The sequence below is a fragment of the Cibotium barometz genome, chromosome 53, assembly GCF_041138505.1.
Source record: "Cibotium barometz isolate CiBa-2024 chromosome 53, ASM4113850v1, whole genome shotgun sequence".
Classification (NCBI taxonomy): domain Eukaryota; kingdom Viridiplantae; phylum Streptophyta; class Polypodiopsida; order Cyatheales; family Cibotiaceae; genus Cibotium; species Cibotium barometz.
The window spans coordinates 21,160,802-21,187,635 of NC_141098.1; positions in this window are offsets into that span (position 1 = coordinate 21,160,802).

Below are 26,834 nucleotides of genomic sequence, written 5' to 3' on the forward strand. Positions count from 1 at the left end.
AGGTCTCTATGAAGGATATGGTGTACATTTTTAGTGATGTTTGGTAGGGCAATGTGGCAAGGTTATCAATAGCAGTAGAAATACAAATGTAAAGAAAAATGTTTGTTTTATATTTTCCCCTAAGTTATCACGTTGGTCTATCTCTATGAAGAATGTAGAAATTGTAGAATATGGACACATATGTGTTGAAACCATAGACGATATATGTGCAAGAGAGAACTATTTTCAGACCTTGAGTTTGATTAAAGACATTGTACTCATTATATATTCATCGCTAATTCAAATCACTGCTTCCTTACCAATTATGTAGTTATCACATAACCCCATGGGAAGAATGGCTCTTCAAAGGGACTATAGAGCTTGAATGGCTCTAGTACTATTCTCCCCATGGGGTTATGTAGAATGGCACTAGTGCCATTCTCCCCAAGGGGACTATAGAGTGAGAATTTCTCTAGAATGATGTTTGATTGAAATATATGAAGTTGGTAGTTGTATATCAATGCAATGTTACATTTTCAATACAAATCGTCTTTTATGTCTTTGCAATGTCTAATCCATGTAACATGTGAAAGTTCCTTTTCACAATGAATCTTTAAGTAGTCTTAAGCTTTAGAGTTGTATATTAAATGTTTATAAATATCACATGACTTTGTATGAACTACAAACCTTACATTAGTAATAATATCTCTTGCACTTATATGGATATTTGGTAATTATAAATTATCTAACTCCTTTCATAGATTTCCCACATTTTTCCTTAATCAAGTTTCAGAATTGGTACAATGTGCTTCAAAGTCAGGGTTATAATTGTTCTTTAGAGGTTTTTAAACGTTGTTTATGAACACTGCTAAGGTTCATGAGATAATGGTAGCTCACTTAAATAAGTGTGGGAGACTGTGTGTTGCTTTGGAGATTTTGAAATGAATATGCTCACAAAAAAAGTACGTTTGGAGAGAATATAAAAGTTACAGTGCTTATGAACACCACTACGGCTTATGAGATGATGCTCACTCAATTGAGTTTGGGATTTGGCACAACTACCCCTCAAATGTGAGCTTGGGATTTCGTGCAAATTTCCTCAAAGTCATGATTATATTTATTGTGAAAACCTTTTGTAAATGTAAATTTTTCATTACTTTCGCTTCTTATAATATGTACTCTTATCTGGTTAAAAACAAGATAGAATAAAATTTAGCCATACATCTCCCTCAGTTATGTGCTTGTCTACTATTGTGTTTGTGTGTGTGAAGAAGAAAACTTACAAGGAGCTCAAGCTCATTCTCTCACCAACATTCTTGAACTTGGGGATCCAAGATCCCATGGAGATGGTGATGATGGAAGTGTAAATTACCTCAAAGTCATGATTGTATTTATTGTGAAAACCTTTGTAAATGTAAAATTTTCATTAATGAGACTGTAGTTTATCGTGAAAACCTTTGTAAATGTAAAATTTTCATACTTTTATAAATGAGAATGTAGTTTATTTTACCTATTTCTCTTGATGTTGAATGAAAAAAGACTATAATTTCTCCCAATAGGGCTATTCTGGGAATTGGTATCTTATATTGTCTTACTGCTCGGGGGGGTTCACCTCAAAAAATGTTAGTGTACCACGTGAGTTCAATAGGAGGGGTTTTTTAATTAGATACATTGAGAAAATTTAACATGATTACATTAACAGGAGGGGTTTTTTAATTCAACTTTAGAAAAAGATCCGTTATTTCATAAGTAAAGAGGGGTTGTTTTATTTGGGGAAAAAATTAGTTAAGGGGTTTTTTAAATACCTCTTGAACGCACGTGATACCTAGGGTTTTCTAGTAGTGCACCCCCCGAGTCTTACTGGCATAGTTGGTGAGATTATGGTTGATATGCGCCCAATGCTTTATAGAATGTGTGACAGCCATTTAGTTGGGTTCATATTGTGTACCAACCTTGTATGCTTTAGTAGGAGAGTACTTTCTCTTATAGTATGTACTCTTATCTATAAGTTATGGTTAAAAACAAGACAGAATAAAATTCAGCCATAAATCTCCCTCTGTTGTGTGATTGTCTACTATTGTGTTTATGTGTGTGAAGAAGAAAACTTGCCATGAGCTCAAGCTCATTATCTCACCAACATTCTTGAACTTGAGGATCCAAGCATCCATGGAGATGGTGATGATGGAAGTGTACTAATCCTATACTAATTACATGTGGTTAGTGCTATGCTAAGTTAGTGTGGATGATACCTAAGAACAATCATGATAAATCAGCTAAACTAATTAAGCTTTAGACTCAAGGACAATTAGGTTACAAGATTGATACTTGTACTCATATAAAGAGACTTGAGAGGTTTCTTCATTTTTCATTGCTTGAAATGGTCCCCTTTTATATGAGGAGGTATACTCTTGTGCTTGCAAATCAATGTGGGATAATTCTGAACTCTTCTCTCTAGCTCACATATTACCGCAAATCTCAACACCTCCCCTTGACGGTGACTTAACCTATCTTTGAGGCCTAGAGGTCATATCTAAAAGTGAGGTCCCCCCTTGATAGAGGCTTGACCTATCTTTGAGGGCTAGAGGTCTCTTCTAAGAGTAGGGATACACCCACAACTTGACATTCCAAGCTTAGCACAAGATCTAGGAAGGGGAGTGTCACAACACTTGCACCCACAAACCTCACATACAAAACCTATGTGGGTGAAAATTTTCAAACTTCTCCCAAAATTCCATGGAGTTGGAGACCCGATATTCAACACCGAGGTCTTTAACCAAATCTTTCAGGCATTTGAAATTTTCAACGATGCAAGCAAAGTCCATCTCCTTGGACTCAACCTTTAAGGCAAGGCCATGCAATGGTTCCAATCCTTGGACCCTTGGCATAAAAGCACTTTCAAAGTGGTGAGAGAAACCTTCATTGTCAAATTTGCACCCTATGGGCCCAAATGGAGCCCCGTCATCCAACTATTCCAATTGGAACAAAAACCCAAGGAAACATTACGCGACTACATCGCTCACATCAAGTGCCTTAATTCACGTTGCGAAGAGGAGAAAATTTGAGAGAGAAGTAATTAATGGACCGTTTCCTCTTAGGCTTGCACAATCCAAGGCTTCACAACCACCTATTGGTCAAGGAACCCTCCTTCTTTGATCAGGCCTACAAATGGGCGATCTTTCTCGATGATAACATGCAAGAAAGCTATTCCACATAATTGGCCACCGCACTAATGCCACCCCACAACTCATTTGTAACATTACTTTTCTCTCCTCCCGAGCTCCAAACCTTACTGGTGGCACCACCCCAAGCTAACTATACTGACACAAAGCACCACCATGACCTTCTCATGAGCCCATCTTTCCACTCCAAACTGTTGCCTATCCAGATAAACCCTATTGCTTATGGAAAGATCCCAACTAGTTCCATTGCTAAACCTATGGATCCCATGCACTCCGCCTTTCCCGAGGCACCCCTAACACCTCATCTCCTTTTGATGGTGCCTCACATGGACCCTAAACCACTTGTGCACACTATAGGTTCCCCCACAGTGAAACCACCTCTTCTGTGTTTCCTCTTCCATGAACCCCATAGATTGACAGAATGCCCTAAAAAGAAACATTTGCCAATGCAACCCCAATGTCATGTGGCTATGGAATTGACCATTACTATAAGGATTTCCCTTTGCAATCAGTTTCTCATTCCACAGTTGAAGGCATGCCATCCCTCAATGTGAATCAGTTTCTCATTCCACAGTCGAACGCATGCCATCCCCCATGTTGAGCATTCAACATGGGGAGATATCCACTGTCCCATTGAATGTCATCACACGGTTGCAGGCCAAGTTAAGGAAGGACACATTCCAAAAGAAACAACGCTCTAAGCACATTGGCCACAGTGACAATCGGGTTAGCATCTATACAGGCTCAACAAAAGCCACATCCTCCTCCTCTAGAATTGATGATCGTACCAAATTGCCACTCCCCGATGTAGCCCACCAAAAACTCACCAAACAGGATAAACGATTGGCCACATATCCCAATGCCATCCTTGAATAGCAATGTCTTTAGGAGGCCCAAGCACTAGTAGAGAAATACCAGGCTTAACTTGAACCGCCACCCATTTTTGCAACCTTTGACCCCGTACCTAAGTGCGCGCTGTTTCCCATTGAACCTAAACTTCTGCACTAGGTCAGGCAGGAGCCCCCACAAATGCTCTCTAGGGTAAGGAAGATCCGTTCACCAACATGATGTTGACAAATGATGATTTTGCCCCTCATGTGCCTCTTGATACTCCAATGCATATTCCGAAAATGGCAAAGCCCAAATACCCCGTTCACATTGAACAACTTGATGCGAACACTAACACAGAGTTTGACAAAGACTCACGAGGCCCGCACACCAAATTTGCTGAGGTATTTTATCCTCCTACTGCAACCACTGCACGACCTCCACACGTGTCAAATAAGGAACAAATTTAACTTCCATATACTATTCCTGGTCCACCCTATGATCAAGGCCTTGCCCCTTATGAAGCCCCTCCTTATCAACATAACCTAGCCGGCCTCTTTGCCTTCCTTTCCTCCCAAGTCCACATGCCCATTGGAACCTTGTTAAATGGTAGTCCAAATTTATGGAATGACCTTTGGGATTGGATGGAACATAAACTACAGGCTTATGTGGAGGAGGAAGCTCCAAATCCCATGGATGAATCTGAGCCCCATCATGTAGACTTACTCCATCACCGCCACCCATAGCCTAGAGATGCACATACAATTTGTATCAATGCACTGGGACAATACTTTGAAGGTGGTGACACAAACGTAGCATTGCCCATTTCTTCCTGTAATGGACATGTGGTCAAAGACATCTTGGATGGAGGTGCTGGTGTAAGCATACTCACACAAACATGTTGGGAAAACTGGGGCCAACCACACCTTGATCCCACTAAATTGGTGATCAAGCTTGCGGACGGGAACTCTGCAAAACCCATGGGCCTAGTGCATGACCTCAAGGTCAAAGTCTGTGACATGACATTCCACCTCACATTTGTGGTCCTAGACTTTCATAATGCTGCCTATGATGCCATCTTGGATCGACCCTCAACGAGACAAACCCGACCAATCCATAACTGGGACCTGCATCATATCTACCTCCGCAAACAGTCTCAAATGCTTAAGGTCAATTTATATACCTGGCACTCACATCCCATGGCCAAATCTCCCTTTGTTGATGACTCTGTGACCACCGCCAAGACCAATGATCTCTTGGTTTGCAAGGCTTGTCATCAAGCCCTTGATGATGCGTGGGTGCCATGCACAACTGCTTCTGTCATAGTGAGACGAAGGTGACCAAAATTGGCTTCAAATCCTTGCTACACTTGACACTCTCCCAGGTCACAAACTTGGCACACAATTCGTGCTCCCAAATGACTAGACCCTTCATGAACCCTACAAAGACATTGCCTCCACAACTTGAAACAACCACACTACGGGTTTGGATGGATTTTCCCTTTGGCATAAATATGAAACAAAAATGTCCCTTGATGTCTCCCATAGTGAGCCACAATATTTTGCCATGGGAAACATAGGTATGTGTGGGAAAACCCTCTCTTAAAACTGCACATGCCAAAGTTCAATTACCTAGTGGACAATGCATAAAAAGCCTTGGATCTTTTACACAAATTGTACATACTGTAGCTAACCCATTGGTGTGTAAGTTTTATGTGGTTCCCACAGGAGAAAAAAAAGAAGTAGTCGTCCTTGGCAAAATTTGGGTCCAAAACGCTACAAGTACAATTAACTCAGCTGACAACATAGCTATCCTCAAGATTCCCTAGGGCAAGGTAACAATGATCCTTTGGGATGGAGAGTGCATCGACTCCGATCCTCTTCCCCCAAAAACTACCTCCACAAAGGGTATTCTCACACCCTCCCCAACAACTGGTAAATCTTCCACTGCCCCTGAACTACCACCAAAACTCAACCCACCAAGAATATGGATTCGACTCCCGACTGAGAATGGTCTACAACATTAGCAAGCCCACATATATTCTATGGTCCCATGGCCAAATCTCCCTTTGTTGATGACTCTGTGACCACCGCCAAGACCAATACCTGGCACCAATCTCATATTCTTGGAGGTGTGGAAAGCTCTCGAAAAACCCACAATAACAACTATATTCAAATTTCACACGAAATGCGTTTAATGAGTGTTGGGTCTTTCATTCCTAAAATTTCTATTGGAAATAACCAATTGGAGTGAAGATTTCATGTTATATATGTAGAAGCACTCCAAGGCTAGATTATCATTGGAAAAAAGAGTGGATTGATGCCACTAATTACCAAATCAATTGACGTGAAGAAACGAACACCATGGAAATTAATGGCGAAAAGGCCACTATCCTCTTGTGTCCCCAAGAAGAAATCATCCACACACCCTCACCCTCGACTACCCTTCCCCCTCACGCCCCCTCCTCTCATCACTGACAGTCTCCCGTATTCCCCCACCCCATGCCTCACCTAAGCTGGTCGATCGGCCACCGTCGACACCACCCACCAATGGTAAATAAGCCTTGTCCTCGTCGACATTTCCCCTCAACTCTATATCCTTGACCACCCACACTGCAAGCACCCCGACCTCATAACCTAATCATGGCAATCAATGGTGGGTGCCCAAGAATATTCTAGTCACTCAGGGATTCTATGATGGCTACACAGAACTATGGATCCCTAGATGGCTATCTTTATCATGACAATCCATGGTGGGTACCCCCAATAATATTCTAGCCGCTCAGGGATTATACGATGGCTACACAAAGCTATGGATCCCCAAACGGCCATCTCTAAAACCCAAGCGCAAAAATCCAACTAAGCCAACAAACACCAACCCTAAGATAAAGCTTCAACGTTGGCTAGTCCCCGACCGCTATTACAAGCACAAGGCTACTATGAAGGCAACCCTCGCCTCTAGCTACCCAAGCATGCCGCATTAGCTCATCCCCCACAGCAACTCCCTTAGAAAGCTGCGACAAAGGGTCCCACAACCACGGGTTCGGCAACCCCAAGCACAACAAAGCCAACAATGCTGGGTGCCTACCAATGTGCAACCATCGTACTACCGGAAGCTCACCATTTAAATCGAACCTGGTCAAGAGACCTCCGTCGACCTTGCTACGCGAGATGTCCTCCATTGACTCTCTGTCGGCTATTGCAACTTATCACTTAGGTATCGACGACCTCATTCACAAGATGGTCAAAAATGCTTCCCCAGCATTCTTGACATAAAACAATCATTTACAAACAGGTTTCATAAATGTAGTTTCTAACGAACTCTCATCTTTCCACATCATTTCTCGTTATTCCACATTCTTCTACATCAATTCACATTGCTTATTCCACATCCAGTCATATGTATTCCCGTCGTCCTTCATTCATTCTCATTCAATCACATCATATTACATCTCATTACATCTATCCTCATCACATCACATCACAACATATCCACATCACATCTCATCCATTCATATCACATCACATCCATCTACATTTATTCAGATCCACATCACATCCATATATCATCACATCACGTTCACATCTATTTACATCACTTCACATCCATTCACATCTACCCAACTCCACATCACATCACATCTCATCTACCACATTATATCTCATCCATTCATATCTAACAGATCCACATCACATCATATCCATTCACATCTCATTACATCACATTCACATCTCACCACATCCACTCACATCTCATCACATCCATCACACTCATTCACATCCCACATTCATTCACATGCATATCTATCACATCACATCTCATTCTCATCCATTTACATCACATCACATCCTTTCACATATCATCACATCTCATTCTCATCCATTTACATCACATATCATTACATCTTCTTCACATCTTATCACATTCACTTCCACATCCATTTACATCACATTGCATCTCATCTACATCTCAATCCATTTACATCTCATCATATCCACATCCACATCCACATCCATTTACATCACATCACATCTCATCACATCCACATCCACATCCATTTACATCACATCACATCTTATCCACATCTGATCACATCCACATCCACATCCATTTACATCACATCACATCTCATCACATCCACTCACATCTTATCACATGGCATTCACATTTAGTACCATTTTCTACTTTCGAAACCCGATAGGACTTTTCTAAGTTTCTGCCAAATTATTGGTTGGCCTAGTTAAAGGTCTCGATGGATATTCTCATATTCTTTCTCAAATTTCTAAAGTGAAATATAATCAATATTCTTCTTTTGAGTAGAAGATTCATGGGATTTACAAAAATCAATTCTACCCATATTTTCCAATAGAATTAATAATGCTAAAAATTTCACTTTTGATAAATACTCATAATTTGAATTATGCCAAAAATTCCCCTTTTACCATTTAATTACTTGGATATAAAATATCATGGAAATTTCTATTTTTTTCATAAAAATAAATTTACCAAAAATTACTCTTTTCTCATAATCAATGAATTATGCATAATTACAAAAAAATTATTTCTCATGAATATGATGAAAATCATTCTTTTTGCATAAGGATGTCCAATCCTAGAATATGGTAGGAAGTCCTCTTTTAGCATTATGCATAAAAATAAGATATGTACTATTTTTTGAGAATTTTGCCATAGCTTCGCTGCTATTACTGATAATTCTCAATTTTTTCTCTAAAGAATAAAAGCTTGTAATGAAAATACGATAGTAGTTCCTCTTTTATGCTTAAAATCAAACTATGAATTTAAATCATAATTTTAACCATAATCATAAAATTAATTATGATTATCCCACTAGATTAAGCTAATTCCATTATTTGCTTTCCTCAAATTGATAGGATAATATATTTCTCATTTAGAATCAATCAAAGTAGTTTTTAACTACTTATAAATAATCTAAAAGAAATAACCATTATTTTGCTAACACAAAATCGTAAAATAATAAATTTCTTAATCTCTAGCTTATCAAGCCTAGAGTTTAGCTTTGAATTAAGAGACTATCATTGAGAAGCATCCTTTTTTCAAGGGATTTAGCCATAAAGATGGCTATTCTTCTAGAGAGAGAGATTTACTTAAAGAAAGCATTACAATTTAAGCATAAAGGTTAACTTAATGTGCTAATTAAACATTAAGAAACTTAGGAAAAGCTTGATTTGAATTAAAACAATCCTTTAGAAAGCTTCTCAAGCTTGAGAGGGGGTGAGAAGAAGAAAGTTATTGAGAAAATTGAAAAAAAACCATAAAAAATGATTTTACCTCCAAGTTTAATTGTAGCAAAGCTCCGGACCGATCAATTGGTCTACCAAGAGGAGAAAAACTCCAAGAGCTGTTGTAGAGAGAGAGAGCTCCAAGCTCCCAAGAGAGAGAAAAATTTAAAGGATAAAAGAAAATATAATTATTTAAATATAATACTGGCATAGTATAGCTCCAATATTTTATTACAAATGACTGAGGGTCTATTTATACGTGAGGGAGGCCATTAACCAAGTCCAACTGGGTTCTATAATTTTTCAGATTCAGTTTGACTCAATTTGGACAAGATTTGGACCAGTTTGGCTCCCTTTTTTATTTGGTTTGATCTAGGAGAGAGGAGAGATAAAAATATCACAATTTTTTTGAATTAAAAACCCTTCCACACATGTGAAAGAGGTGTGTACCTCAAGAGTCCCCCTTTCCTTACCAAAGTGTCAAAAATGTATCATTATTCCAAAATATCTCATTTTTTAGTAATATCTCATAATTTTTAACTCTTCATCTTATGTGAGCATTTACTCCTTTTGGGTATTTTATTTTATTCTTTGGATTTATCTCATCCCAACACTTGGATTAATCCAATTGGCCTATTAGAATCTTAATTGGGCCATAATCCAAGAATTTCTGAAAATGTAGACCCTTAGGCTAAGGTCCCTTATACCATTTTTCAATTAATTCCTAATCTACATTGGAAAGTTCATTTTGAACTTCTGTTTCAGGGGAATTTATTTTAGACACAAGGAGGATTTTTATATCCAAAGATACCTCAATTTTGGATTATCTCTCTCTAGACACTTTCTCTCCCTAGGCCAAAACATGGTAAAACAAAATCTTTCTTCTATTTCAGAGGGGAATAATTACAAGAATAGAAGGGAAGGTTCTTACACCTTTACACCTCAAAAGCTAGAGGGAGGAGTCTTACATCATCCTACCCCACTTAAAAAATGCAAGATGTCCTCATCTCGCAGGTAGAGTATAATCTCTTTCATCTTTTTCTTCTTCAATAACTTCCAATGTTACTGCCTTGGAAGTGGATGTCCGATTTGGAAATATCTCTCTTTAACTTCCCCTATTCTGAGGTGGAGGTCTTGCATTACTATGGATTGAAACTGAGGGTTGGTTAGAGGGTCTACCTCTGGGAGTTCCCTGATTTTGATGGAAAGGAACCTGATTACTCTAAAAGGAAGGAGCTAGAGTTTGGAAGCTTGGTCCGTGACTTCCCTGCCCCGAAAACCTTGATCCAAAAGGAGTTGGGAAATCCATACTGTGATGTCCAAATCCTTGATAGTTATAGCATTTTTCTTCTTTGTTCAAGGGTGAAACTTTTGAAGTTGAATTCCAAGGGATTGAGTTCTGGGAAAAGGACATTTCTTCCAGTCTGGAACTTCCCATATCCTGAGATTGACCTTGTTGTCTTTTAGGCGGTGGAAAGTTGGAATCTCCTTCCGGAGCTAGAAATCTTTTGAAAGATGATGTTGCTGGCTTCGGCGGGACCTTGATATCAAAGGCCTTGGCGAAATCCTTCACCATGGGCACTGCTTCGGCCATGGAAACTGGCTTGGCATTCTTCACTAGGATATTCAAAGGTTCGTTTAGTCCCCGAATGAACCTGGCCATCAGTTATTCTTCATCCAGTGGTGGCGAGTACTTGAGGAGAAGAGCGAACACCTAATGATATTCTTCAATAGTTCTACTCCCTTGGGTTGACTCTAAGAATTTGTTCATCTTGGTTTCCAAAAAGCCAAGAGGACAGAATCTCTTCCTTAGGTAAATCTTGAGATCATTCCATGTCTGGGTGTTCCGATCCAGACGATTTGTTTCACAATGGTTTCTCCATGCCACTCTGGCTGTTTCTAGTATCTTCAGCCTTGCAAGAGCCATTCTACTCTTCTCATTGTACCCGGTGACATCGAAGTATTCTTCCATTACTTTGATCCACTTCTCCAGAGCCTCACCCACCCTTGAAAGGTCTAGGTTGCGATCTATGAAGAGTTTTACGAACATCCGAGTCGAGATCTTTCTCATCGAGCTACGGGTTAACATTCCTACCACGACGATCTCAATCCATGATCCTATCAATGCAAAAATTCTTGTTAAGTCCCTTTTTCCCAAATTAACCAAGATGCTCAGGTGAAAAGACCACTTTATTTATAATTCAAATCTGACTTTAGATCCAACTGATCCTGGGGTTCTTTAGATTGGTCAGCCCCCCATAGAATCCTGGGAAAAAGATCCCTTATACAAGAAGAGCATACAAGACTCATTCCTAGAGAATAATTCATTCATATTCTTATCACAATAATGGTCCATCAGACCAAAAATTTCATCTGAACATTCCTCCACGGGAATTTCAGTTATGCAGGTTCTCAATTTGTCATTCCTTAATTAGATCCACTAGGTCGTTAAAGGTCAAACAACAATAATCTGTCAGCATAATCCACTAATATCATAGTGATTTGCTGAAGTCATAATCGTCTTCCAGTTACTAACATCATCATTGGGATTTGTCCCATTCATCCTCATTGTGGCTTTGTTCAACTTATCTTCTTTCAACCAGAAATCGAAAATCATCATCTTTTAATCAGAATCCAAATCAACTCATCAATTCTCAACCAGAATTCTAAAATCATAACAACCAGCATTTGAATTCATCCTCTAGATAGCATTTTTGCTTATAATTTCAAGGTCTTAGATTTACTTGTATATATTGTCAGTAAAGAGCTGCAGATATACCCACGGTATATCTGGGTAGTCATGGTCCTTGGAGTTATAAGTTAAATACCATCATATCTAGGCCTCAAGAAAGTCAGGGATTCCATACAATTGCGGTACTTCCATCTGAAGACCCAATTTCCAATTTATGAATCTTCATTCCTGAATATCAATTTGTATGATATTCATCACACAATTACAATCTTTTACTCTGGTACTTCATAAAATTTTGACATTTCTTGCTTCTTGATTGATCCACTTTAGCCAATTCGCTCTAATACCAACTGAAAGATCCATGCCCCCTCCACGCAACAAATTTGGGGGTGCTAGCATCGAAAGTAGCACTTCTTGCATGGGGCAGAGTCTCTCACTGGGGGCCTCGCCCCCACGGATATCAGTACAAGAGACTAATCCCTCGGTTCTTCTAAAACCGAACCCATAAAAACTTCCCTCGCCCAGCAGACATAGGCAATTCCTCCATGATATTTTATTCTAACGTAGTCAAGGTCATCACTAACCAAACTGATCCGACCGAACCCAAAAGTCTCGTGGCCAGATCAAGGAAGAGACTTGCACTTGGATCATAGAGTCCAACGTGTTTTTCCTCATCAAGAGGCACATCCGTTGATTCTTTTCCATAGAACAAGGGTTATCTGGGATTTACTTTATCTATTGACATAACAGAATTGAGTCTCATTTTAGGGATCCATCAGTCCAGCCTAACCCCATCCAATCCCTTGGGTTAGCCAACCACCCAACCACTGTAGTGATAGGATCCATTTAGAAATTTGGTTATGTTTAGCCCCGGGTACTAGGGGAAAAGAGTTCCTAGGCCCCCTAGCCGGCGCTTCAAGCAAACTTCAAGATAGTCTCACCACTTACACACCCAATATTAAATTGCCTCTTTCACAGATTCAGCTATCTTTAAAACAGATTCAGCCATCTTTAAAATAACCTTTTAATGAAACCATAGTATCACTGATCATAATCCTCCAAAATATCTAGCTTGAATTCTAATTTCCAATCATTCCTTCATCGATGTACCTATGGCATCGTTGGCAACCAGAACGCTCACCACCTGTTCACTAAGGGACCTTTTTAATAGTTCCTAGCTCATAGTACCCGGCAATATAATCACATAAGAAAATCTTGATGGACTCTCTGTTGAAGATGAGCAAGATCAACCAACAAATCCATATAAAAGAGCCATGGACTCATTCGTTGAGGACCAGCAAGGTCAACCAACCATTGCTGAGTTCTGATGGGATCCGGTATGGTATGACCGCACCACATCAAAGTAGCGAATCCAAGAGACCACCTGTTTACTAAGGGGCCTTTTCAATAGTTCCTAGCTCATAGTACCCAGTAATTTAATCACATAAGAAAATCTTGATGGACTCTCTGTTGAAGATGAGCAAGATCAACCATATAAAAAAGCCATGGACTCATCCGTTGAGGATCAGCAAGGTCAATCAACCACTGAGGAGTTCTAATGGGATCCGATGTATTAGCGCTGGTATGACCGCACCACATCAAAGTAGCGAATCTAAGAGACTACAAGAAAGAGAGATAAGAAGGTTTCCCGTATCATGAGCATTCCATGTTTCCAAGACTCCGAAGGGGCGTTTCCAAGAGAGTGCACAATGGGGGGTATCCAAAGATCGATGCCTGAGTTCCTCGATGCATGACTGGGTATCTTCGGCGACCCAAAGCCCGAGCACCGTTCTAGGCTCCTTCACGGGTCACCTAGCGCTTCACTCATAGGCCACTTCCTTGGTCCCTCATCCACCGTACTGGAAGCTCAGCATTTAAATAATCGAGATCGAACCGAGGCTAGTCAAGACCTCAGCCGACCTTGCTACCCGAGATGTTACCTCTTTTGCTTGATTCTCACCACCTCTTCACTTTTCCCAGAATATCTCCCCACATCCTAGAACTTCTCATGCTACCCTCCGTCAGTTATTGCAACTTATCACTTAGGTCTCCACGACCTCATTCAAAAGATTGTCAAAATGCTTCCCCTGCATTCTTGACATAAAACAAATCATTTAAAAACAGGTTTCATAAATACAGTTTCTAACGAACTCTCATATTTCCACATTGTTTCACATCATTTCTCATTATTCCACATTCTTCTACATCAATTCACATTGCTTATTCCACATCCAGTCATATGTATTCCCGTTTGTATTCCCGTCGTCCTTCATCCATTCTCATTCAATCACATCATATTAAACACTAGGAGGATTTTTATATCCAAAGATATCTCAATTTTGGATTATCTCTCTCTAGACATTTTCTCTCCCCCTAGGCCAAAACAGGGTAAAACAAGACCTTTCTTCTATTTCAGAGAGGGAAATAATTACAAGAACAGAAGGGGAGGTTCTTACACCTTTACACCTCAAAAGCTGGAGGGAGGAGTCTTACATTCTACCCCACTTTAAAAATGCGAGATGTCCTCATCTCACAGGTAGAGTATAATCTCTTTCATCTTCTTCTTCTTCAATCACTTCCAGCGTTACTGCCTTGGAAGCAGACAACTGATTTGGAAACATCTCTGTTTAACTTTTCCTATTCTGAAGGCGGAGGTCCTGCATTACTTTGGATTGAAACTAAGGGTTGGTTAGAGGGTCTACATTTGGGATTTCCTTGATTTTGATGGAAAGGAACCTGATTACTCTAAAAGGAAGGAGCTGGAGTCTGGAATCTTGGTCCTTGACTTCCCTGCCCCGAAAACCTTGATCCAAAAGGAGTTGGGAAATCCATACTACGATGTCCAAATCCTTGATAATTATAGCATTTCACTTCTTTGTTCAAGGGTAGAACTTTTGAAGTTGAATTCCAAGGGATTGAGTTCCAGGAAAAGGACCTTTCTTCCATTCTAGAACTTCCCATATCCTAAGATTGACCTTGTTGTCTTAGGCAAAGGAAAGTTGGAATCACCTTCCAGAGCTATAAATCTTTTGAAAGATGATAGTGCTGGCTTCAGCGGGACCTTGACATCAAAGGCCTTGGCAAAATCCTTCGCCATCCGCACTGCTTCGGCCATGGAAACTAGCTTGGCATTCTTCACTAGGATATTCAAAGGTTCGTTCAGTCCCTAAATGAACCTAGTCATCAGTTGTTCTTCATCCCCAGTGGGGTGGCAACAAGTACTTGAGGAGGAGAGCGAACGCCTAATGATATTCTTTAATAGTTCTACTTCCCTGGGTTAACTCTAAGAAATCTTTCATCTTGGTTTCCAAAAGGCCGAGAGGACAGAATCTCTTCCTTAGGTAAATCTTGAGATCATTCCATGTCTGGGTGTTTCGATCTAGACGGTTTGTTTCACAGTGGTTTCTCCATGCCACTGGCTGTTTCTACTATCTTTAGCCTTGCAAGATCCGTTCTACTCTTCTCATTGTACCCGGTGACATCGAAATATTCTTCCATTGCTTCGATCCACTTCTCCACAGCCTCACCCAAGTTTTCTCCTTCACCCTTGAAAGGTCCACGTTGCAATCTATGTGAAGAGTTTTACGAACATCCGGGTTGAGCTCTTCCTTATCGAGCTGGGGGTTAAGATTCCTACCACGATGACCTCAATCCATGATCCTCCCAAATTAACCAAGATGCTCAGGTGAAAGACCACTTTATTTATAATTCAAATCCCACTTTAGATCCAACTGATTCTGGGGTTATTTAGATTGGTTAGCCCCCCACAAAATCCTGGGATAAAGATCCCTTCTACAAGAAGAACATACAGAACTCATTTATGAGAGAATAATTCATTCATATTCTTATCACAACAATAATGGTCCATCAGACCGAAAATTTCATCTAAGCATTCCTCCACGGGAATTTCAGTTATGCAGGTTCTCAATTTGTCATTCCTTAATTAGATCCACTGGGTCAAAGGTCAAACAACATTAATCTATCAACACAATCCACTAATCTCATAGTGATTTGCTGAAGTCATAATTGTCATTCGAGTTACTAACATCATCACCGGAACTCGTCCCATTCATCCTCATTGTGGCTTCGTTCAACTTATCTTCTTTCAACCAGAATCCGAAAATCATCATCTTTTAATCAAAATCCAAATCAACTCATCAATTCTCAACCAGAATTCTAAAATCATATCAACTAGCATTCGAATTCATCCTCTAGATAGCATTTTTGCTTATAATTTCAAGGTCTTAGATTTACTCGTATATAATGTCACTAAAGAGCTGCAGATATACCCACGATATACATGGGTAGTCACGGTCCTTGGAGTTATAAGGTAAATACCATCATATCTAGGCCTCAAGCAAGTCAGGGATTCCATACAATTGCGGTACTTCCATCTGAAGACCCAATTTCTAATTTATGAATCTTCATTTTGAATATCAATTTGTATGAATTTCATCACACAATTACAATATTTTATTGGTACTTCATAAAATTTTGACATTTCTTGCTTCTCGGTTGATCCACTTTAGCCAATTCACTTTAATACCAGCTAAAAGATCCCTGCCTCCTCAGCACAACAAATTCGGGGATGCTAGCAGCAGAAGTAGCACTTCTTGCACAGGGTAGAGTCTCTCACTCTGGGCCTCACTTAGGGATATTTGTACAAGAGACTAATCCCTCGGTTCTTCTAAAATCGAACCCAGAAAAGCTTCCCTCGCCTAGCGGACAAAAGCGATTCCTCCAGGATATTTTATTCTAACGTAGTCAAGGTCATCACTAACCAAACTGATCCGACCGAACCCATAAGTCTCGTGGTCAGATCAAGGAAGAGACTTGCACTTGGATCATAGAGTCCAATGCATTTTTCCTCATCAAGAGGCACAGCCGTTGATTCTTTTCCATAGAACAAGGGTTATCCAAGATGTACTTCATCTATCGTAACATAACAGAATTCTGTCTCATTTTAGGGATCTATCAATCCAGCCTAACCCCATCCAATCCCATGGGTTAGCCAACCACCCAACCACTATAGTGATAGGATCCATTTAGAAATTTGGTTATGTTTTGCCCCGGGTACTAGGGAGGAAAAGAGTTCCCAGGCTCCCTAGTCGGTGCTTCAAGCAAACTTCAAGATAGTCTCACCACTTACACACCCAATATGAAATTGCCTGTTTCACAGATTCAACTATCTTTAAAACAACCTTTTTAATGAAACCATAGTATCATTTATAATCCTCCAAAATATAATCCTCCAAAATATCTAGCTTGAATTCTAATTTCCAATCATTCCTTCATCGGTGTACCTATGGCATCATTGGCAACCAGAACGTGCACCACCTATTCACTAAGGGGCCTTTTCCATAGTTCCTAGCTCATAGTACCCGGCAATATAATCACATAAAAAATCCAGTTGGACTCTTTGTTGAAGATCAGCAAGATCAACCAACATATCCATATAAAAGAGCCATGGACTCATCCGTTAAGGACCACCAAGGTCAATGAACCAGATCCAGACATGAGTTCAGAAAACAACTCTAACTCCTTATTCCATTTCTTCCTCAATGCACGCATGGGTATCTTCGGCGACCCAGAGCCCAAGCAGCGTATGGTCAGCACCCTCTAGGCTCCTTCGCATCACCTAGCGTTTTACTCATAGGCTGCTTCCTTGGTCCCTCGTCCACTGTACGGAAGCTCATCCACCGTACCAAAAGCTCACCATTTAAATAATCGAACCAATCAAACCGAGGTTGGTCAAGATCTCAGCTGACCTTGCTACGCGAGACGTCCTCCATTGACTCTTCGTCGGTTGTTGCAACTTATCACTTAGATCTCCATGACCTCATTCACAAGATTGTCAAAATGCTTCCCCAGCATTCTTGACATAAAACAATCAATTAAAAACAGGTTTCATAAATACAGTTTCTAACGAACTCTCATCTTTCCACATTGTTCCACATCATTTCTCGTTATTCCACATTCTTCTACATCAATTCACATTGCTTATCCACATCCAGTCATATGTATTCCTATCGTCCTTCATCCATTCTCATTCAATCACATCCTATTACATCTCATCACATCACATTACAACATATCCACATCACATCTCATCCATTCATATCACATCACATCCATCTACATTCCTTCAGATCCACATCATATCCACATATCATCACATCACGTTCACATCTATTTACATCACTTCACATCCATTCACATCTACCCAAGTCCACATCACATCCCATCTCATCTATCCACATCATATCTAACCAGATCCACATCACATCACATCCATTAACATCTCATTACAACACATTCACATCTCACCACATCGACTCACATCTCATCACATCCATTCACATCCATCACACCCATTCACATCCCACATTCATTCACATGCATATCTATCACATCACATCTCATTCTCATCCATTTACATCACATCACATCCTTTCACATATCAATACATCTTATCACATTCACATCCATATCCATTTACATCACATCGCATCTCATCCGTATCTCATCACATCCACATCCACATCCATTTACATCACATCACATCTCATCCACATTCACATCCATTTACATCTCATCACATCCACATCCACATCCATTTACATCACATCTCATCCACATCTCATCCAAGAGGAGAAGAGTAACTCCAAGAGCTGTTGTTCAATTAATTCCTAATGCACATTGAAAAGTTCATTTTGAACTTCTATTTCAGGGGAATCCATTTTAGACACGAGGAGGATTTTTATATCCAAAGATATCTCAATTTTGGATTATCTCTCTCTAGACATTTCCTCTCCATAGGCCAAAACAAGGTAAAACAAAATCTTTCTTCTATTTCAGAGAGGGGAATAATTGCAAGAACAGAAGGGGAGGTTCTTATACCTTTACACCTCAAACATTAGAGGGAGGATTCTTACATGCTATCCCACTTAAAAAATGCAAGATGTCCTCATCTCGCACGTAGAGTATAATCTCTTTCATCTTCTTCTTCTTTAATCACTTCCAGCATTACTGCCTTGGAAGTGGACGGTCGATTTATAAACCTCTCTCTTTAACTTCCCCTATTCTGAGGCGGAGGTCTTGCATTACTTTGGATTGAAACTGAGGGTTGGTTAGAGGGTCTACCTCTGGGATTTCCCTGATTTTGATGGAAAGGAACCTGATTACTCTGAAAGGAAGGAGCTAGAGTTTGGAATCTTGGTCTCTGACTTCCCTGCCCGAAAACCTTGATCCAAAAGGAGTTGGGAAATCCATACTGCGATGTCCAAATCCTTGATAGTTAAAGCATTTCACTTCTTTGTTCAAGGGTGGAACTTCTGAAGTTGAATTGCAAGGGATTGAGTTTCGGGAAAAGGACCTTTCTTCCATTCTGGAACTTCCCATATTTTGTGATTGACCTTGTTGTCTTTTAGGAAGTGGAAAGTTGGAATCACCTTCCGGAGCTAGAAATCTTTTGAAAAATGATGGTGCTGGCTTCGGCGGGTCCTTGACATCAAAGGCCTTGGCGAAATCCTTCACCATGCGCACTGCTTCAGCCCTCCATGGAAACTGGCTTGGCATTCTTTACTAGGATATTCAAAGGTTCGTTTACTCCCCAAATAAACTTGGCCATCAGCTATTCTTCATCCAGTGGTGGCGAGTACTTGAGGAGGAGAGCGACGCCTTATGATATTCATCAATAGTTCTACTCCCCTGGGTTAACTCTAAGAATTCGTTCATCTTGGTTTCCAAAAATCGAGGAGGACAGAATCTCTTCCTTAGGTAAATCTTGAGATCATTCCATGTCTGGGTGTTTCGATCTAGACGGTTTGTTTCACAGTGGTTTCTCCATGCCACTCTAGTTGTTTCTACTATCTTCAGCCTTGCAAGAGCCATTTTACTCTTCTCATTGTACCCGGTGACATCGAAGTATTCTTCCATTGCTTTGATCCACTTCTCATTGTACCCGGTGACATCGAAGTATTCTTCCATTGCTTTGATCCACTTCTCCACAGGCTCACCCAAGTTTTCCCCTTCACCCTTGAAAGGTCCAGGTTGCGATCTATGAAGAGTTTTATGAACATCCGGGTCGAGCTCTTCCTCATCGAGCTGGGGGTTAAGATTCCTACCACGATGACCTCAATCCATGATCCTATCAATACAAAAATTCTTGTTAAGTCCCTTTTCCCAAATTAACCAAGATGCTCAGGTGAAAAGACCACTTTATTTAAAATTCAAATCTGACTTTAGATCCAACTGATTCTGGGATTCTTTAGATTGGTTAGCCCCCCACGGAATCCTGGGATAAAGATCCCTTCTACAAGAAGAACATACAGAACTCATTACCATAGAATAATTCATTCATATTCTTATCACAATAATGGTCCATGAGATCGAAAATTTCATGTGAAGCAGGTTCTTAATTTGTCATTCCTTAATTAGATGCACTGAGTCAAAGGTCAAACAACAACAATGTGTCAGCACAATCTACTAATCTCATAGTGATTTGCTGAAGTCATAATCATCATTCAAGTTATTAACATCATCACCGGGACTCGTCCCATTCATCCTCATTGTGGCTTTGTTCAACTTATCTTCTTTCAACAACAAGAATTCGGAAATCATCATCTTTTAATCAGAATCCAAATCAACTCATCAATTCTCAACCAAAATTCTAAAATCATATCAACCAACATTCGAATTCATCCTCTAGATAGCATTTTTGCTTATAATTTCAATGTCTTAGATTTACTCGTATATATTGTAAGTAAAGAGCTGGACATACCCACGATATATATGGGTAGTCACGGTCCTTGGAGTTATAAGGTAAATACCATCATATCTAGGCCTCAAGCAAGTCAGGGATTCCATACAATTGCGGTACTTCTATCTGAAGACCCAATTTCCAATTTATGAATCTTCATTCTGAATAGCAATTTGTATGAATTTCATCACACAATTACAATCTTTTATTGGTACTTTATAAAATTTTGACATTTCTTGCTTCTCGGTTATCCATTTTAGCAAATTTGCTCTAATACCAGCTTAAAATCACCCACACGGATATCCGTACAAGAGACTAATCCCTCGGTTCTTCTAAAACCGAACCCAGAAAAACTTCCCTTGCCCAGTAGACATAGGCGATTCCTCCAGGATATTTTATTCTAGCGTAGTCAAGGTCATCTCACTAACCAAACGGATCCGACCGAACCCATAAGTCTCATGGTCAGATCAAGGAAGAGACTTACAATTGGATCATAGAGTCCAACGCATTTTTCCTCATCAAGAGGCACAGCCGTTGATTCTTTTCCATAGAACAAGGGTTATCCGGGATTTACTTCATCTATCGTAACATAACAGAATTGAGTCTCATTTTCGGGATCCATCAGTCCAGCCTAACCCCATCCAAATCCCATGGGTTAGCCAACCGCTATAGTGATAGGATCCATTTAGAAATTTGGTTATGTTTAGCCCCGGGTACCAGGGGAAAAGAGTTCCTAGGCCCCCTAGCTAGTGCTTCAAGAAAACTTCAAGATAGTCTCACCACTTACACACCCAATTTGAAATTGCCTATTTCATAGATTCAGCTATCTTTAAAACAACCTTTTAATGAAACCATAGTATCACTGATCATAATCCTCCAAAATATCTAGCTTGAATTCTAATTTCTAATCATTCCTTCAATGGTGTACCTATGGCATCATTCGCAACCAGAATGCTCACCACCTGTTCACTAAGGGGCCTTTTCAATAGTTCCTAGCTCATAGTACCCAGCAATATAATCACAAAAGAAAATCTAGATGGACTCTTTGTTGAAGATCAGCAAGATCAACCAACATATCCATATAAAAGAGCCATGGACTCATTCGTTTTAAGGACCAGCAAGGTCAATAAACCAGATCCATGCGTGAGTTCAAAAAACAACTCTAACTCATTCCATTTCTTTCTCGATGCACGCATGGGTATCTTCGGCGACCTAGAGCCCGAGCACCATATGGTCAGCACCCTCTAGACTCCTTTGCAGCTCACCTAGCACTTCACTCATAGGCCACTTCCTTGGTCCCTCATTCACCATACTGGAAAGTCACCATTTAAATAATTGAACCAATCGAACCGAGGCTAGTCAAAACCTTGGCCTACCTTGCTACGTGAGACGTCCTCCATTGACTCTCCGTGGGCTGTTGCAACTTATCACTTAGATCTCTATGACCTCATTCACAAGATTGTCAAAATGCTTCCCTAGCATTCTTGACATAAAATAATCATTTAAAAACAGGTTTCACCTTTGTAAAATTTTAAAGCTCTTCTTGAAATTTTTGGTGCTCCTCTGCAGTCATCTTGCTTTTGGTCATTAATTTAACCATCTTACTAAAGTTTGACCAAACCTTCTCAGGTAGAACTACAAGGCTTGGATTGGTGCAATCGAATGTCATACATTTACACAAATCCGTCCACAAGTCCCAGGACTTTGAGTTCTTTAAATTTTTTGGCCTCTCTAGAAAGTGTCTTGCCTTATATCCACTCATGGACACTTGCTGTGCCACTTCATGATTTATGCCAGAGGTCTTCTTGTTAACAGTAATTTGCACATTGCCGCCATGGCACCCAATTGAGTTAGCTCCTCTACTTTTTGAAGAGCTTCATGTTGTCTTTCCTTGCCTTGCATGGTAAATGCATAATCAATGTGACACTTGAGTAGATGATCACACACACGCATCAATGCATGTAAAGTACAAAAGTGGACATTATTGAGTTCAAAGAGAATAATAGGATTCCATTTGGGGTCTCTTAAATGCATGTTTGGCTCAGCTAGCATGCTAGCAGACAAGACACCACCAACCCAATTGCCAGCATCATCATCCACTATGTCGTTGTCATCATCTTGATTCTCTAGCTTCCTCTTCCTTCCTCCCTTCTTCTGTTTCTTTTCTCTCACCATTCTCATGCACCATGGACAAGGATTTGGGGTGTTAGAACCTTGTGGACGCCCAAGCAAGCACTTTATTATCTTCAAGTCACCTCCTAAATGCCACTCTACTGTATAAGTGCCCTTACCCTCCACTCCTAATTTTCCCCCCTGAATCTGTGCTTTGATGACATTGGTAATCCAGGGTATCCTAAAATCCAAGCCAACACTTTATGTGTCTCCTTCGGTACTTCAAATGCCCCAAGCCACCATATCTCCCTCTCAAATTGGACACTAAAAGAGAAAAATTTTGACTTGCAAATCCTCTTCCTATCGCTCATCTGATTGTTTGGGTTTTCATTAAAACCTTCCAAAGGAAACTCAGTCTCCCGAGTCATGTTGATCTCACTCTTTGCATATGTCATTACCTCATTCATAAGTGTGATACTCATTCGTTCTAACCTCTTACCTTTCACAATCTGACACTCACCCACTTTCAACACAAAACTTACCTTGCCACCTTGCATGACAAACAAAAGTTGATAAGTTTTAGTACTTAAAATATTTTTCTATTAGCTCGTAAAGGAATGTAAAAAAATACTAGGTAGTCCATAGAATAAGATCATAGCTCTCTAAAGATGTTGTAGATCAACAAATATATTGTTGAACTCATTGTAGGGATACATGATCTTACCATTTGTGCCTCGCTTTTTTCCCCAATCTCCAATGGTTAATGTATCTTTGATGCAATAGTATTCTCCAACTTTGTGTTGCACATCCTCATTGCATGTCCTCTTTGCTAATCTTATCTTTCTGGGGGGATATGAAAAATATTCCTTGTGATGCCTTGTTTGCGGAGTGTATCTTAGCAATTGATGGAGGGCCTGGTATCCTTTTGCGGCTAATGCCCACCTTGTAAGATTCCTCCCTTCAGCTTTTGAGGTGTAAAGGTATAAGAACCTCCCCTTCTATTCTTGTAATTATTTCCCTCTCTGAAATAGAAGAAAGATCTTGTTTTATCCTATTTTGGCCTAGAGAGAGATAATCCAAAATTGAGATATCTTTGGATATAAAAATCCTCCTAGTGTCTAAAACGGATTCCCCTAAAAGAGAAGTTCAAAATGAACTTTCCAATGTGCATTAGGAGTTAATTGAAAATGGTGTAAGGGACCTTAGCCTAAGGTTTACATTTTTAGAAATTTTTGGATTATGGTCCATTAAGGTTCCAACAGGCCAATTGGATTAATCCAAGTGTTGGGATGAGATAAATCCAAAGGATTAAAAAAAACCCAAAAAGAAGTAAATGCTCATATAAGATGAAGAGTTGACTGAGTACAAGCTTTATAAGTTAAAAATTATGAGATATTACTAAGAAAATGAAATATTTTAGAATAATGATGCATTTTTGACACCTTGGTAAGGAAAGGGGGACTCTTGAGGTATGAGCCTCTTTCACATGTGTGGAAGGGTTTTTAATTCAAAAAAATTGTGATATTTTTATCTCTCCTCTCTCCATCTAAATCTTGTCCAAATTGAGCCAAACTGAACCTGGAAAATTTTAGAACCTAGTTGCACTTGATTAGTGGCCTCCCTCACCTATAAATAGACCCTCAGTCATTTGTAATAAAATATTAGAGCTATACTATGCCACTATTATATTAAAATAATCATATTTTCTATTATCCTTTAAATTTTCCTCTCTCTTGGAAGCTTGGAGCTCTCTCTTTCTACAACAACTCTTGGAGTTTCTATTCTCCTCTTGGTGGACCAATTGATTGGTCGGGGGCTTCACTGCAATTAGAGAATCAAGCCAAACTTGGAGGTAAAATCAAACTTTATGTTTTTTTAATTCAATTTTCTCAATAACTTTCTTCTTCTCAACCCCTCTCATTAAGTTAACCTTTATGCTTAAATTATAATGCTTTCTTTAAGTAAATCTCTCTCTCTAAAAGAATAGCCATCTTTATGCCTAAATCCTTTGAAAAAAGGATGCTTCTTAATGATAGTCTCTTAATTTAAAGCTAAACTCTAGGGTTGATAAGCTAGAGATTAAGAAATTGGTATTTTCATGATTTTGTGTTAACAAAATAATGGTTATTTCTTTTAGATTATTTATAATTAGTTAAAAACTACTTTGATTGATTCTAAATGAGAAATAGATTATCTTATCAATTTGGCAAAAGAGAAATAATGGAATTAGCTTAATCTAGTGAGATAATCATAATTAAGTTTATGATTATAGTTAAAATTATGATTTAAATTCATAGTTTGATTTTAAGCATAAAAGAGGAACTACTATCATATTTTCATTACAAGCTTTTATTCTATAGAAAAAAATTGAGAATGATCACTAATTGCAGTGAAGCGATGGTAAAATTTTTAAAAAATAATACATATCTTATTTTTATGCATGATGCTAAAAATGGATTTCCTACCATATTCTAGGATTGGACATCCTATGCAAAAATAATGATTTTCATCATATTCATGAGAAATAATTTTTTTTGTAATTATGCATAATTAATTGATTATGAGAAAAGAGTAATTTTTGGTAAATTTATTTTTATGCAAAAAGAGGAATTCCCATGATATTTGAGATCCAAGTAATTAAATGGTAAAAGAGAAATTTTTGGCATAATTCAAATTATGAGTATTTATCAAAAGTGGAATTTTCAGCATTATTAATTTTATTGGTAAATATGGGTAGCATTTATTTTTGTAAATCCCATGAATCTTTTCCTCAAAAGAAGAATATTGAATATATTTCACTTGAGAAATTTGAGAAAGAATATGAAAATATCCATCGAGAAAACGTACCTTTAACTAGGCCAAGCAATAATTTGGCAGAAACTTAGAAAAGTCCTATCGGTATCGAAAGTAGAAAATGGTACTAAATGTGAATGCGATGTGAATAAGATGTAAATGCAATGTGATAAGATGTGATGTGATGTGGATGTGATGAGATGTGGATGAGATGCGATGTGATGTAAATGGATGTGGATGTGAATGTGATGAGATGTGAATATATGTGAAAGGATGTGATGTGATGTAAATGGATGAGAATGAGATGTGAAAGGATGTGATATGATGTGAATGGATGAGAATGAGATGTGATGTGATAAATATGCATGTGAATGAATGTGGGATGTGATGAGATGTGAGTGGATGTGATGAGATGTGAGTGGATTAATGAGATGTGGTGAGATGTGAATGTGATGTAATGGATGTGAATGGATGTGATGTGGATCTGATTAGATATGATGTGGATAGATGAGATGTGATGTGATGTGGACTTGGGTAGATGTGAATGGATGTTTAGTGATGTTAATAGATGTGAACGTGATGTGATGATATGTGGATATGATGTGGATCTGAATGAATGTAGATGAATGTGATGTGGATATGTTGTGATGTGATGTGATGAGGATAGATGTGATGAGATATAATCTGATGTGATGAGGATAGATGTGATGAGATATAATCTGATGTGATTGAATGAGAATGGATGAAGGATGACATGAATACATATGATTGGATGTGGAATAAGCAATGTGAATTGATGTAGAAGAATGTGGAATAACGAGAAATGATGTGGAATAATGTGGAAAGATGAGAGTTCGTTAGAAACTGTATTTATGACTGTTTTATGTCAAGAATGCTGGGGAAGCATTTTAACCATCTTGTGATTAAGGTCGTGGGACCTAAGTGATAAGTTGCAACAGCCAACGGAGAGTCAATAGAGGACGTCTCGCGTAGCAAGGTCAGCGGAGGTCTTGACTAGCCTCGGTTCGATTATTTAAATGGAGAGCTTCTAGTACGGTGGATGAGGGACCAAGGAAGTGGCCTATGAGTGAAGCACTAGGCGACCTACGAGGAGCCTAGAGGGTACTGATGACCATGTGGTGCTCGGGCTCTGGGTCACCGAAGATACCCATGCGTTCATCGAGGAAGAAATGGAATAAGGAGTTAGAGTTGTTTTCTGAACTCGGGCA